Source organism: Microtus oregoni, unplaced genomic scaffold, assembly GCF_018167655.1.
Source record: "Microtus oregoni isolate MIOR12 unplaced genomic scaffold, Mior012 000023F_ref0000262, whole genome shotgun sequence".
Taxonomy (NCBI): domain Eukaryota; kingdom Metazoa; phylum Chordata; class Mammalia; order Rodentia; family Cricetidae; genus Microtus; species Microtus oregoni.
In genome coordinates, this window is record NW_024543082.1 from 6675445 (window position 1) to 6691144 (window position 15700).

Below are 15700 nucleotides of genomic sequence, written 5' to 3' on the forward strand. Positions count from 1 at the left end.
CATAAAAATAAAATCCCTGGCTGTTAAATTTCATGGCAACTTGAGGGCTCATATACAGTGGTTAAAAAGATAGACTCAGTATAATGGTAAAATAAAATGCTGCAGGTTCCCGAGTGGCTGCAGCTGGCATCGGGCTATGAGACCACACTGCAGGTTCCCGAAATGCAGGCAGCAAGCAGCAGATCTGAAGAGCAGCCAGTCCCGGGCATCTGGTCCCAAGAGCTGGGAATAGCATGGGCTTTTGAAGCCTCCAAGCCCAATTCCAATGACATAGGTCCCCCAAGAAGGCCACAACTCTCCTAGTCATTCCCAAATAGTTCCACCAAATGAAGTCTAAGCATTCAAACATATAAGACAATGGGGGCCATTCATATTCAAACTACCACACTTCCCCTATTCGATAGCCAATGTGATGATTTATGGAGCAGGTGATCTGAGGCCAGGGCAGGTTGGAGACAGGCAGATATACCAGGCAGAGAGAACTTGGCTATAGAGTTTATTTATTGGGTACTGGCGAGGGTATAAGGGTAAGAGGGTATGGAGGGAAGAGAGAAAGAGTGAGAGAGAAGGGGGAACAAATAAAGAGAGGAAAGAAGAAAATAGGAAATAGGAGAAGGCAGAGGCTGCCTCTTCAGAAGAAGAAGGGAGGGGAGGGAAGAAGTACCAACTTCCCTCCTTGGGAAAAGGAAGATAGGGAGTGGGCAGAGCTTGTCTCTTAAAGGGACAGGGTACACAGGAGACTGGGCAGGCCAGCAGAATTATAATTATAACGTGTAATAAACCTTTATTTTTACAAGTAAAGAAAAAATCCAAACGTATGTGGTGAGAGAGAGATGTTGGGATCGGGTTCTACTCTAAGTTACACCCTACTGTGGACAAGGAGTTTTCAAACTGAGCTTTATTCGCAAACACTCCATTTACATGCAGTCTTTGACTCCACTTTGAAGATAGTGGGAAGTGTGGACACACACACTGCACCAATTCTCCCACACCACCCGTGCAGCACAGACAGATGAATAATTGATCCCTGAGAGTAGAAAGTGTGCTACCCTATACACTTATTGGGAATAAATTAGGATTGGAATTTGGACATATTTCAAACATATATGGAAACCAGGCCAAAAAATGTATTGGACACACCAGACTGAGGAAAAGGTGTGACTCCCAGACATGAATCTCCGAAGAGAGAAATGCATAGCCCTGAGGTGGCAGCTACACCCACTAAGCTGTGATCTTGAGGGACTAGTAGTCAGGCAGACTCACTGATAGGCAGACAGATAGGGAGAGGGGCCACGACTGACTAATAAAGATGGAGAACTACCAAGATGTCTGACGTTCTCCTTTCCCTCTGGATCTGAGACAAAAGCCTAAAACAAAGGCCTTGTGGGCCTTTTCTTCTGCCAGTAGGGCTCCCACTGCTGAGGGACTGGTTCAGCACATTCACGGTGGGGACAGGACGAATGTACACAACAGTGTGGACCCATCAGTCTTCCTGTCTTATATCAAACTGACCAATCCTAAATTAGGAGAAGAAACCCTCCAGAGGGTTTAAAAACTCCCAGCCCTCAGTGAGAAGCTGAGCTGTATGTGTGTTTCCTCACCCCTCATAAAAGCCTTTCTTCAAATGCTGATTCTTCTGCTAGGGCAGCTCTCCACCACTGTCTCTCCAACACCACCCAGGCTGACGTTGACCCACCCATTGCCATTCAAGCCTTCAGTGGCTTTTACTTTCTCTTCTGCAAAAAATGTAAACAGGGAAGTTCTGTCCTGCTCTTCTCACGTAGATGGTTGTCTCCATAATATAGACAAGCAAAGTTGTACTTGCAGCAAGTTGGCCAGTTTCAAGATTGGGATTCTAATCATTAAAATGCCATCTTTTTTGGAGGTCGTGATGCAAAGCTTTCATAGGAATTTTAGTGGGGAGCAGGGTAGGTGAGGAGGTGGATCAGATGAAGGGTACTCAGACAGCTGCAGATAGCTGGTGCTGTGCTTTCCTGTGCTAGTACCTGCAGATTGTGGGGTAGTTCTGGGTTCTATAAATCCAAAGAAAACTTACAAATGGCAGAGTCTTATGACTGCATTTTTCAGTTCCTTTTTATAGAAACAGTCAGTTCTACAGCTAATCATTCAGATATAAAGAACGGTGATGCAGTGGAAAGCAATAGAACCCCTGCCAACAGGGATAGATGCCCAACATAGCTTCCACTGAACCTGACTGGACCTCATTGATTTTCACTGTTTTATGGACAGGGTATCCCTGTGTACCTCAGGCCGACCCCAAGATTGCTATGAAGCTGAGGGACTCCTCCTGCCTGAAATCTCAGGCTTGTGCCACCATGTGCTGTCCTGAACAGTTTTAACCCATTAGATATGATTCAGTAAGAGGCACAAAGCTAGAGGGAGGTTGATGATAATCCACACAACCATGTGACCTCCTAAACTAATGATGGGGGGAGAGTGCATTTACTTTTTATTTATGCATGTGTGTGTGTGTGTGTGTGTGTGTGTGTGTGCGCGCGTGCATGTGTGTGTGTGCCACATGTATACAGGAGTCCACAGAAGTCAGAAAAAGGCATTGGACCTACAGGACCTGTACTTCCATTGAGCCATTTCTCCAACCCCTTAAATTAATGACTTCTAAAATCAACTAAAAGTAAGTGGAGCTTGAAGCCTTAGTAATAAAACAGCTTCTACAAATAAGAAGTAAACAGTTGCTTCAGGACCATGCCACCATGGTGTTAGTATTAGACAAATTCTTGGTCAAAATCCTGAGCTCTACAATTTCATTACTGTGAAATCTCCACGAGCTGAACACATATGCAATGCTCAGAAGCATAATGACCTTACAGTATCATCATGAGGATTAATGACAATGAAGTGCCTGAGCTCCTGACACTAAAAAACAGAAATCTGGGTCTAGGGAAAAAATGACTTGGTGGTTAAGAGCACAGGCTGTTCTTATTTATTTATTTATTTATTTATTTAGAATCTCTGCCTCTCCCCCCCCACTGCCTTCCATTTCCCTCCCCCAATCAAATCCCCCTCCCTCTTCAGCCTGAAGAGCAATCAGGGTTCCCTGCCCTGTGGGAAGTCCAAGGACCACCCACCTCCATCCAGGTCTAGTAAGGTGAGCATCCAAACTGCATAGGCTCCCCCAAAGCCAGTACGTGCAGTAGGATCAAAAACCCATTGCCATTGTTCTTGAGTTCTCAGTAGTCCTCATTGTCCGCTATGTTCAGAGAGTCCAGTTTAATCCCATGCTTTTTCAGACGAGGCCAGCTGGCCTTGGTGAGTTAGCAATAGAACATCCCCATTGTCTCAGTGTGTGGGTGCACCCCTTGTGGTCCTGAGTTCCTTGCTCATGCTCTCTCTCCTTCTGCTCCTGATTTGGACCTTGAGATTTCTGTCTGGTGCTCCAATGTGGGTCTCTGTCTCTGTCTCCTTTCATCTCCTGATGAAGGTTAATATTCAGGAGAATGTCTATATGTTTTTCTTTGGGTTCACCTTCTTATTTAGCTTCTCTAGGATCATGAATTATAGGCTCAATATCCTTTATTTATGGCTAGAAACCAAATATGAGTGAGTACATCCCATGTTCCTCTTTTTGGGTCTGGCTTACCTCACTCAGGATAGTGTTTTCTATTTCTATCCATTTGTATGCAAAATTCAAGAAGTCATTGTTTTTTACTGCTGAGTAGTACTCTATAGATCCATATCTATCACCATGTACAAAACTCAAGTCCAAATGGATTAAAGACCTCAGTATCAGTCTGAACACACTGAACCTGATAGAAGAGAAAGTGGGAAGTACTCTACAACACATGGTCACAGGAGACGACTTTCTACGTATAACCCCAGCAGCACAGACATTAAAGGCCTCATTGAATAAATGGGACCTCCTGAGACTGAGAAGCTTCTGTAAAGCAAAGGACACTGTCACTAAGACAAAAAGGCAACCCACTGACTGGGAGAAGATCTTCACTAACCCCGCAACTGACAAAGGTCTGATCTCCAAAATATATAAAGAACTCAAGAAACTAGGTCGTAAAAGGCTAATCAACCCAATTATAAAATGGGACACTGAGCTGAACAGAGAATTCTCCACAGAAGAAGTTCAAATGGCCAAAAGACACTTAAGGTCATGCTCAACTTCCTTAGCGATCAGGAAAATGAAAATCAAGACAACTTTAAGATACCATCTTACACCTGTCAGAATGGCTAAAATCAGAAACACCAATGTTGCCTTTGTTGGAGAGGTTGTGGAGAAAGGGGTACACTCATCCATTGCTGGTGGGAATGCAAACTTGTGCAACCACTTTGTAAATCAGTGTGGCGGTTTCTCAGGAAATTTGGGATCAACCTACCTCAGGATCCAGCAATACCATTCTTGGGAATATACTCAAGATAGGCCTCATCATACAACAAATTATATGCTCAATTATGTTCATAGCAGCATTGTTTGTAATAGCCAGAACCTGGAAACAACCTAGATGCCCTTCAATGGAAGAATGGATGAAGAAAGTATGGAATATATACACAGGCTCTTCTTTAGAGGACCCAGGTTCAGTTCCCAGCATGGATAGCACAGTTTACAACCCTCTGTAACTTCACTCCTAAGGGATGTGACTCCCTCTTCTGGCCTCTGTATGAACAAGGCACGCAAGTGATACAAAGATACATGTGCACAAAATAAATACTCTTATAAATATCTTAAAATTGCTTAGCATCCCATTCCCACCCTACTCTGCTTTCCTTCCCCACACATTTATCTTCTGAACACACACTGAGTCTTTCTGAGCTGTAACATGATTGGGCCTGCTGTTGGGGTTTTCTGTCCTGCCCACTTCCCATAGCTGTTTAGCCCCAAAGAAAATCACACAGAGATCTCTATAAGTTATAAAGCTGATTTTCCCATTAGATCAGGATACTTATTAGCTCTTGTAGATTATATTAACCCATTGTTCTTATCTATGCTAACTACATGTTTCTGTACCCTTTTCAGCTGAACAGCTCACATCTTGCTTCTTCGGAGTCTGGACAGGAGTGGGAGGAATCAACTTCCTTCTTCCCAGATTTCTCCTGTTCTCATTGCATCACCTCTACTTCCTGTCTGGTTTTCCCACCTATACTTCCTGCATGACCAATCAGTGTTCATTTAAAACATGATTGACAAATACAGACAATTCTCCCACACCACTTCCGCCTCTTTAAAAAAAAAAACAAAGGAAAATATCCATAGTCCATTTTTTGGGAATATAGATGTAGTATTCCAGGCTACTTTCAGCTGGTTGGGGGTGCTGATAATCTTATGGGGACTTAAAGAAAATTTTGAGTTATTATCAAGTCCTGACTGAAGTATCCTGTGAGCCTTGGTTATCTAAGGCAGCAGTGTTGAACCTGTTCTGGATGAAGAACTCAGTCACCTGAGCCATCTATTCCTGCTGGAGATTTCTCAGGTGGTTTTCCTTGAACAAAGCTGATTTTTCTTAACTCTGAATAAATCCACAGCCTCTGGTTGTCTATGGAAACAGAAGGAAAATCTCTTCTCCAAAGTAACATACCCTTTGACTTCAATTTTGAAGTCAAGGTATTTTCAAAATACCTATCTTGGACTAATTCTGCAGCATTTATAAGCAAATATCTTTTAGTAGCTGTTGCTCCTTCCCCAGCATTCAAACAATTTACGGAGAGCATATGCCCGGCACCCTCATGCTACAAATGGTGCCCACATGGATAACTGCATCCACAGAAAGCCTGGAAAGCTTGGGAAAGACTAGAGTAAAGCATTTCGGTTTTCAGCTGTAGCTGGAAAAAACCTGCACTGTTTTAAAATGCTGGCTTTCTGGGCCATCCTGCCAGGGAAAACTCTGACTCTTTCAAGCAGGCAGTCCGACTATGGAGTTATGGACACACTGTTACAGATTGCTTTCTGGCAAGGACCTTAAAATGACATAGAGTTGTGGCAAAAAATGTGACTACAACGGGTACTTCCACCATGAGGGTGGAATTTCATAAAGCTAAAGAATGGGCTGGATCTAGTCATCAAAGCCATGGCTTTAATCTTCTCCATATTCCTTAGCAAATTAAAGATTCATGTGGTCAGAAAAAGAGAGATAAACAGTAAAGAGAGATTCAAAGAGGAAGAAAACCCCTAAATGGTTTACAGTGTGTTAAAAATATATACAGGCTAAAGGTTAAAGTTCTCAATGTAAAAAAAAAGAAAGACAGACAGACAGACAGAAAGAAAGAAACAAAGAAAGAAAGTAGCTGGTTGTGGTGTTGTGGTGGCACACGCTGCTAGGATTTGCCTGGGAGGCAGACACAGACAGGATCTCTGTGAGTTCAATAGCCTGGTTTATAGAGGGAGTTCCAGAAAAGATGTACACAGAACCTGTCTCAAAAAGTGAAAAGTTAAAAGTAAAAATAAAAGAAATAGAGGTTAAAATAAAGCCACGTAAAGATGGAAAATTCACAGAGAATCTTGATACTGTATGCTATTACACTCTCCTTAAATTGTTTGAATGCTGGGGAAGGAGCAACAGCTACTAAAAGATATTTGCTTATAAATGCTGCAGAATTAATCCAAGATAGGTATTTTGAAAATACCTTGACTTCAAAATTGAAGTCAAAGGGTATGTTACTTTGGAGAAGAGATTTTGCTTTTGTTTCCACAGAAAACCAGAGGCTGTGGATTTATTCAGAGTTAAGAAAAATCAGCTTTGTTCAAGGAAAACCACCTGAGAAATCTCCAGCAGGAATAGATGGCTCAGGTGACTGAGTTCTTCATCCAGAACAGGTTCAACACTGCTGCCTGAAATGATCAAGACTCACAGGACTTGATAATAATTCAAAATTTTCTTTAGGTCCCCAAAAGAGGGGGAAGTGGTGTGGGAGAATTGTCTGTAATCTGTCAATCATGTTTTAAATAAACACTGATTGGCCAGGCAGAATGTATAGGTGGGAAAACCAGACAGGAAAGAGAGGTGATGCAATGAGAACAGGAGAATTCTGGGAAGGAGGAAGTTGATTCCTCCCAGTCCTGTGCAGACCACCGAGGAAGCAGGATGTGATCTGCCAGTCGAAAAAGGTACTGAGCCATATGGCAAAAATAGATCAGAAAAATGGTTTAATATAATCTACAAGAGCTAATAAGTAGCCTGAGCTAATGGGCCAATCAGTTTATAATCTTATGGAGACCTCTGTGTGATTTTCTTTGGTGCTTGCTGTCTGTGGGGTACGTACTGGGCAGGAGAGAAACCCCAACAATCAGGCTATCATGTTACATGAGCCATGGCTGAGACCAAGTTTCCTTCTGGCCTGACAATGCATTATTTCACATGATCTAATGAACACATATTGAAGGCCAGCACTGGAGTAAAATCATGACAATGAATTAAACACAGACACCTTCTGTATGATATGGGAGTGGAAGTAAAGGACAGAACAGACAGAGGACGAGTTAAAGGATTAGTATATGTCCGGAAAGGTCCTGGCAGTCTGTAAATGATGTGTGCAAGAAGAATACTTTAGTAAACCTGACCAGATGTGGCTGTAGAGAGAAGGAAAACCAGTGAGAGCTGATGAAGCATCCTCCCCATCCTTATGTACCATCCAGGCTGCTATGATGAGGGAGAAAACATCTACTGTATTGGTAAGAGCTTATCTATGCAGCATGCCATTGGGTAGGAGCCATGACTACCTTCCAGAGACAGGAGAACAGGGGTCCCATGAACAAACCCCCTGACTGTCCAACTGCATGCTGGTCGCTCTTATCTCCTAACCCAACCAGTCTCTAGTGCTAGCTCAGGCAGAGGTAAGGGTGAGGAGGATGAGGGGGTTTTGCTACCATATTTTCTTTCTTTGTTTGTGTTTGTATGTTTGTTTTTTGCTTCTTCAAGACAGTATTTTTCTGTGTAGCCCTGGCTGTACTGGAACTCGCTCTGAAAACCAGGTTTGCCTTGCACTCAGGGACCCACCTGCCTCTGCCTCCTGAGCACTGGGATTAAAGACATATACCATTACTGCCCAGCTACTATCACATTTTCATGGACAGAGATAAATTTTTAAGATAGCAGGAGAATATGTGAGGTACTAAAATGTGGTCACAAGATTGGAAGGACAGTTCTATTAGCAGTTGGGTAGGTGATTTTTTTTTTTTAATTTCAAGATACTTTCTTTTCAGAATATAAAACAACATTAAGCTTTGGGCTCAGTCTGTCTTTATTTGAACTACAAATGATTGCTTAGTTGCCTTAATATCACATTTGAAAAGAGAGTAAAAGCCCATATAAAACAAATAGTCAAATAATCAACACAGACAAGGATAACCACTGTCTTCCAGCCTTCCACATTTCTGCATCTGTGTGAACCCTAGTGGCTTGGGTAGCTTTAACTCTCAATTTATCTGAAAAAAAGGATTCATGGCTGAGTAATTACCTGGACCAGATTGTCCCTTGGGCATGTCTGGGGGGGGGGGGATTTTGGGTTGTTAATTTCTGTAGGTGTGTTCAGCCCACTCTGGGTAGCACCACTCCCTAGGCAGTGATCCTTAACTGTATTATAAAGCTAGGTGAGAAGCTCGAGAGATTACTCAGTGATGAAGAAAACTTGCTACTCTTCTAGAAGACTCAGATGTCCTGGAATGCTCTCCATAGACCAGGCTTGCCACAGAACTCAGATATCCATCTGCCTTTGACTCCAGAATGCTAGGACTGAAGGCATGCACAACCATTACCACTACCCGGCTTAATACATATAACAAACACACACACACACACACACGGGGATTTTTTTTCACGTTATATGTATGGTGTTTTACCTGCCCATATGCCTGTACACCACATACATGCAAAAGGTCCCCTGGCACTGGAATTACAGACAGCTGTGTGCTGCCAGATGTTTGCTAGGCATCGAAACTGTGTTCTCTGGAAGAGCAACAGGTACTCTTAAACACTGAGCCATTTCTCTAGCCCCCAATTTTTCCTGCCATACTTCTTTGACAATGGAGTGAGTTCCTTGTTCAGAAGTCACATTGTGCAGAATAGCAAGCACGACTGCCTACCAGGTTTTGCTCTGAGTTCCTTCCTTGACGTCCCTCAATAGACAATAACTTGGGATTGTAAACTGAAATAAAACTCTTCTTCCCCCATTATTTTGCCAGTTATTTGTCACAGCAATAGAAAAGAAAGACACTTGCTCTTACAAAGACACTTCAGAAGTAAGAGACCTAGATTAAATGATCTGAACCCCTAACTCGAACTAAATTCTCAGGTAACATTAAAAGAATGCTATCTGTGCTGGAGAGATGGTTCAGAGGTTAAGAGCACTGGATGCTCTTCCAGAGGTCCTGAGTTCAAGTCTCAGCAAACACATGGTGGCTCACAACCATCTATAATGAGATCTGGTACCCTCTTCTGGTATGCCAGCATACACACAGGCAGAACACTACACACATAATAATAAATAAATCTTAAAAGAAAAAAAAATAATGGTATGTATAGATTGATAGCAGTGTAAGCACAGGTGGCGGTGTGGTGGTCCATCCTGCTATCCTGAGCACAAGCCATGGGCAGTGTACTGGTATCCTGCTCTTCCACTTCACAAATTCACTGCCAAAGTCCATATTGGTCATGAAATCACCATGTAATAGAGTATGGGCCTCCAGATCCATCAAAAGTGTAAACAGCAGCAACAGTTGATGCAGCCATTTGCCAGAGCACCCAATCACCCACACGCATCTAAGGCAGGTTACAGTGCCAACAGTCAGATCAAGGCCATCATTTATTGGTCCCCATATCCTGGATGAGTAATACTGTTAATTTGATTTAAGGCTCTTCTGGGGCAGGGGCTTTATAGGAGCCTGCTTATATAATCCCTCATTCACATAATACATAAAGCTTTGGTCATTTGTCTCCTCCTCATCATCAGAGCTGTTCTGTTCCTTCATTATGAATTTCTGTCAATGACATTAGCTACAAGTGTGCCAACAAATGCGCCATAATATCTGCCAGGCTCAGCTATGATTCTTACTACAGGAAATACTGATATGGTTTGATCAAAGTGGTGATCTCTTCAGATGCAAGCTTAACATCCTTAGATGCAGGAAGGTGACCACCAGTCTCAAGAAGATATTTGCAGGCACTAACCTCAGCTCCAATACCAGAGATGCAGCACACTCAAAGTCTCTGGGTCCTATGACCATTCCCAACAAGGAAGTTGACACCAACAACTTAATAATTAGCTCTCTTGCTGTTTCCAAAAGAATGCTGTAGGGCTTCTTTGTTAATCTACAGCAAAGGATGTGTGGGTGGGTGGGTGGTGGGGTGTGTGTGTCTTTGTGTGTGTCTTTGTGTGTCTCTGTGTGTGTGTCTGTATATGTGTGTGTGTGCACAAGAGTATAGGGCCCACAGAAGTCATTGGTGTCAGATGAAAATTGAGTTAGAATTAAAGGTGTTTGTGAGCTGCCTGATATCAGTGCTAAAAATAGAGTTCAGGCCCTGTCAAAGTGCAGTGCATGAGTTTAACAGCTGAGCCATCTTTCCAGCCTGTCTGTGTGTGACATCATACTTAACAGAGGTGACAAATGCTCTGGAATCATGTGTGGCCTTCTGAAAAACCAACGTTGTCTTTTAAATGTGCTCCGGTGACTTTCATCAACTCAACTTGACTATCCTAAGTCATTACCTGGACTCCATCACTGCCAACACACTTAAATGATTCTTGCTTCCAAGGATTTGTATGGGTGATCCTCTTGGAGGCTTCTAAGACTCTATAGCAACTATATTTCAGTCTTTCTCCCGTGGCTGAGTCTGTCCTGGTGGCAACTGGCTTATTCATTGTAACTCTATGACCCTGGTGTCATATGACTGTAGAAAAAAGAGTAATGGTCCAAGAAAGAGCTCTCTCTCTGTCTCTGTCTCTCTCTCCCTCTCTTTTCCCCTCCCTTCCTCTAGCCCTCCCTCTCTCTCCAAATTCTCATTACATAGTGCTGTGTAGACTATGTTAGTTGGAACTCACAGAGATCCACCTGTTTCTGCCCCTCCCTTGCTGGGGTCAAAAGTGTACACTACCCACATTCAACTAGGAAAAGCTTTAAATTTTTTTTACAGATTGTCATGCCATTATGCATGAGCTAAATCCACATAAAAGTTGAAAGAGCTTGGAAAGGAATTCTAGACACACACACAAAGTTTAGCCACATTTTATATTTCAGATGGGCTCTGTTTGCTGGCAGCATGCGTGGCTCCTTTAAGAGATGCTTCTCATTCAGCAGTAGCAAAAAACAAACAAACAAACAAACAAAAATCCAGCACAGTTTTGAAGCAACAGCTTCTGGTTCTATGCTGCCAGCATGAACTATTTCAAGAGGCAGAGCACTTGAATGTGTTTTTTTGGGGATTGTGCTGCAAGTTACTTGGTGGTAGCATGGGCCAGTTGGTTACCAGAGTGAGGTAGTGAGTGTGGCTCACACTTGGCAGTCTCAGAGGAAGTGAACAGACCTCCGCAATGTTGGACTGTGCAGAGCCAACAGGCAGGACCATGGAGTTGGTCCTATCCATGTCCACTTATCATTTTTAACAAAAAGGTGCTTCTGGTCAGAAAATAATTACAGATGCTAAGTAAAGAGAGATCCAGATTTTTAAAAAAGTCTTAATGGGTCAGAGTATTGTATAAATATACGTAGTCTTGGGAGAGAGAAGAAAAAGAATATAGACAGTTATAAGAAGAAGAAAATGGTTAAAAAAATAAAATAAAGTCTTTAAAGAGACAGAGTACAGGCAGTCATAGATTAAAGGAGTAAAGAAAAAGAAGCCACGTAAAGATGGAATATAAACAGAGAGTCTGGATTATGTCTATTATTGAATTTTTTGACTTTGAAGGAGCTAAGAACAGAGATATATTTCATTGTGTGGGATGCTTAGGTAAACTAACATGTATATTTTAAATGTGTCTTTACTTCAAAATTTGGGTCAAAAGAAAAATTGTTGCTTTGGAAAAGGGGCTGCAACAGGTTATAAAGGGAGAAAACCAAACCATTGAGAGATCTAAGGAAAAGCAAAGAATATGTGCAATATTTTACATTTCTTAAGTGTGATTAATAATACCTGGACATGGTTGGTCACTTAGGTGCTATTGATCTCCTGAAGGACTATGATACACCAAAGATAGACATTTAAAATACCACACTAATTCATCAGAAATCTTGAAGGACAAGATCTAGCAAGGTCAGACACCAGCAGTTCCACTCTGTGAAACTTCCTCCTGTGATCTCTCCTGAAGGACTTCCCTCTGGCCCAATCATCCTGTCAGGGAGGTAATTATAGAGAACAGGCTTCTAAGTTTTTCTTTTATGGCAGTGTGGGACAAAAGGTTTGACAGTCTTATTTTATTTCTGAGAATATACAGTTTGGGGAAAAGTCATCCTACAAAGAGAATACAGGAAAATTCTGCCCAATACATGAGGAATCCACAGCAGGGGAGCATGCTGTCATAAGAGAATCTGCAGTTAGAGACAGCCAGCAATTCCAAAGACAGTGTTTTTCATAGGCCATGCCTAAGTGACCTTAACCTCCAGTATAAGTCTCTGGTGGGTTGGCCTTCTAAATGTCAGTTGATCTACTGCTTAACCTTGTGGATACCATGAGAACCTGGGTTGGAGTGCACCAGAGTCCTGTCACCCTAGCTGTGGACTGGGGAATACTCAGCCTCCCTGGTAGGCGACTTCCTTCTTATTGTTGTGTTTGTTTTTTTGAAACAGGTCTCATTAGTCAGGATCACATCCTAGGCTGTCCTGGAACTCACTGTGTAGACCAAGATGACTTTGAATTCACAGAGATCTGCCTGACTCTGCTTCCCATGTGCTTTGCTTAAAACCATTCTCTACATAGGTAGCTCCTCAGAAAGGATCAAAACAAAGGGGCATTCCAAAGAGGAAATATGCAGGACAAAGACCAGAAGGACAAAAGGACAGTTAGTGTTTGGTAAAACTGATGTTCTGGTGTGGAATGGACCATAGGATTTTGTGCTGAGTGAGAGATAAGAAGAAAGCAAAACAGAATAAAAAGTGTTCTGTGGCCAAGCTAGCTGCAGAACTGAGATTTTATTTTTAGGCCAGTGATTCTTAAAAATGTGGTCCCCAGACGAGCAGCCTCATCATTACTTTGGAACTTGCTAGAAGTGTACCTTCTTGTGTCTATTCGCATACCTACTGGGTCAGAAACACTGGAGGTAAGTAATAACAATATGTACCCAGGTGAGCCCTTTAAAAAAGTATGACATGCACATGCATGTCACATATGAATGAAGGTGCCCAGGAGGCCAAAAAAGGTGCCAGGTCCCCAGGTATTAGAGTTACAGGTGATTTTGAACCTTCAAGAACTCTTAGCCACAGAGGATCAATCCAGCTCTGTATCCAGTTGACTCTTACCTATGACCAAGTTTACAAAGCAATATTTGGGCATCAGGAGGCCACCAAAGGCCACCTCATAAAAGAGATTAGATCAGAGTTGTTCTCTCAAACATAGTGAGGGGTCTGAATAATATTGCATTGTGTATATGAAGTACATGTCTTAAATTTTTTATTACTTTTATGTGTATGACTATTTCCTGCCATGTATGTATGTATGTATGTATGTATGTATATATGTGCTTGATATGTGGGCCTGGAATCCACGGACATCACAAGAGGGTGTCAGGGCCTTTAATTCCCAGCACTTGGGAGGCAGAGGCGGGCAGATCTCTGAGTTTGAGGCCAGTCTGGTCTACAGACTGAGTTTCATGACAAGTTCCGAGAGAGAGAGAGAGAGAGAGAGAGAGAGAGAGAGAGAGAGAGATCAGGAGATCAGCCTGGGTATATGAACTTGGGAAGGAGGTGAAGCAGGAGGATCTGAGTTCAAGAACATAAGATGAGGCCAGTGTGGGCCACATGAGACCTTGTCTCTAAACAAAACAAAACCAAAAAAAACAAGGACTGAAGTAAAAATAGCATTTCCCCTTAGTAAATATGTTACCTTTGGTGATTGACTAATACTCTCTACACCAGTTTTCTGTTGAAAGACTAGAGCTACTAATTGTATTGATCACATCAACATAAGGTACATGTAGAGAAACTACTCAATAAATGCTTGCCACTATGATCTGGCCAAATGTTTTTATGTGTGCATGTGTGTCTCAGGAAGAGCTCAAAATATGTCATCTGCCATTTTGGAGAGTGGGTGGAACTCAGATCACCAGGACACTCTCTCCTAGGGTTTTCTTCTGACATGGAACCTGCTTACAGAGAACTGTGACATGCCAAACAAACTCTGCAGGAGGTTTAGCTCTTTACTCACGTCCAGGGAAAGGATTAGAAAGACTATAAGAGAGACAATATAGATGGGTGGGATTGAGTCAAAGGTTTAAGAAAAACCAAAAAGTAAGACAAAAACAAAAACAAAAACCAGAACATGCTCCAAAAAACAAACAATAAAAAATCCACTATATTTCAGGTAATAGTATTAGAAAATTTTAAACTAAGGCAAGGTTATTTATCCGTTAAATGTAAAACAGAACATATTCAAAAGCACAGTATAATGTATGGGGGTAAAATATGGAAAACACACATGTTCATGTCTGTGGCGAGTGCACCCTTTGAGGCTGATTCCAAGGATCAGGAAGAGTAGAGCCTACGATAAAGGCCTGGCCAGAGTCTCACCAATACATGTTGGGGTAAGAATGTTTTCTAAATGAATGTCAAAGTCTGTGGTCCTACTTCTGCCAAAGATTTGAGGAGCTCATCTTTTTATATGCTCATCCCTCTGCTGAGTTGATCAGGCAACACACACACATTAAGCACCAACTGTCTACTAGATTCTGTATCCAGAAAAATAAGACTTTTCCTGTTCTACTTATTATCAAAGTTTGCCTGACCTCCTGGGCATGTTTCTCACTGTAGGGAGGGAAGTGGGGGTCTCTTCCAGTCAATCCTGTTTTTAAACTTCCCATTTACACAATGGTTTCACTTTCCAATTTACACAGGGTTTTACTTTTCCAGGCAGAGATTAAAAACCAAACAAATAACATACTACGAGAATGATGGCCATGGAACACGATCAAAGGTCTTGGAATGGAACAAATTTACCTTGGGCTTCAGTACCAACACCAAAACCAAACCAACCAAAAACAAAAGGCAACGAAAAAAAAACAAAAACAAAAAACAAAACCCCACAGAATCAAATACAATCAGGCATGTAGCACAAGTCTTTAACCCCAGCTCTCAGAAGGCTGATGCAGGCAGATCGAAATTCAAGACCAATCTGGTCCACAAAGAGAGTTCAAGAGCTGCACAGAGAGATCATGTATCAAGAAAACAAGCAGCAGGAGAGGTTCGACTAGTTGCCAGCTGTTCAATAAAAGATAGAGAAGGTGACTTCATACAGGGCAGCACCCCCAATAGAACACAGGAATGAGATCAGACTTCCTCACAAAAATTTGAAATCCTTAATGTTTTTCTGTCCTAAAACTTTTCTGTCTGTGTGTGTGTGCACGTATGAATGTATATACAGGTGCATTTAGCGGTCAGAGGGTGATGTTAGATGTCTTTATTTCTGTCTTCCTCATATTTGTTTTGTTTGTTTTGAGACAGGGTCTCACTATATAGCCCTGGCTGTCCTGGAACTTGGGCTATGTAGACCAGGCTGGCCTGGGATGGCCTGCCACTGCC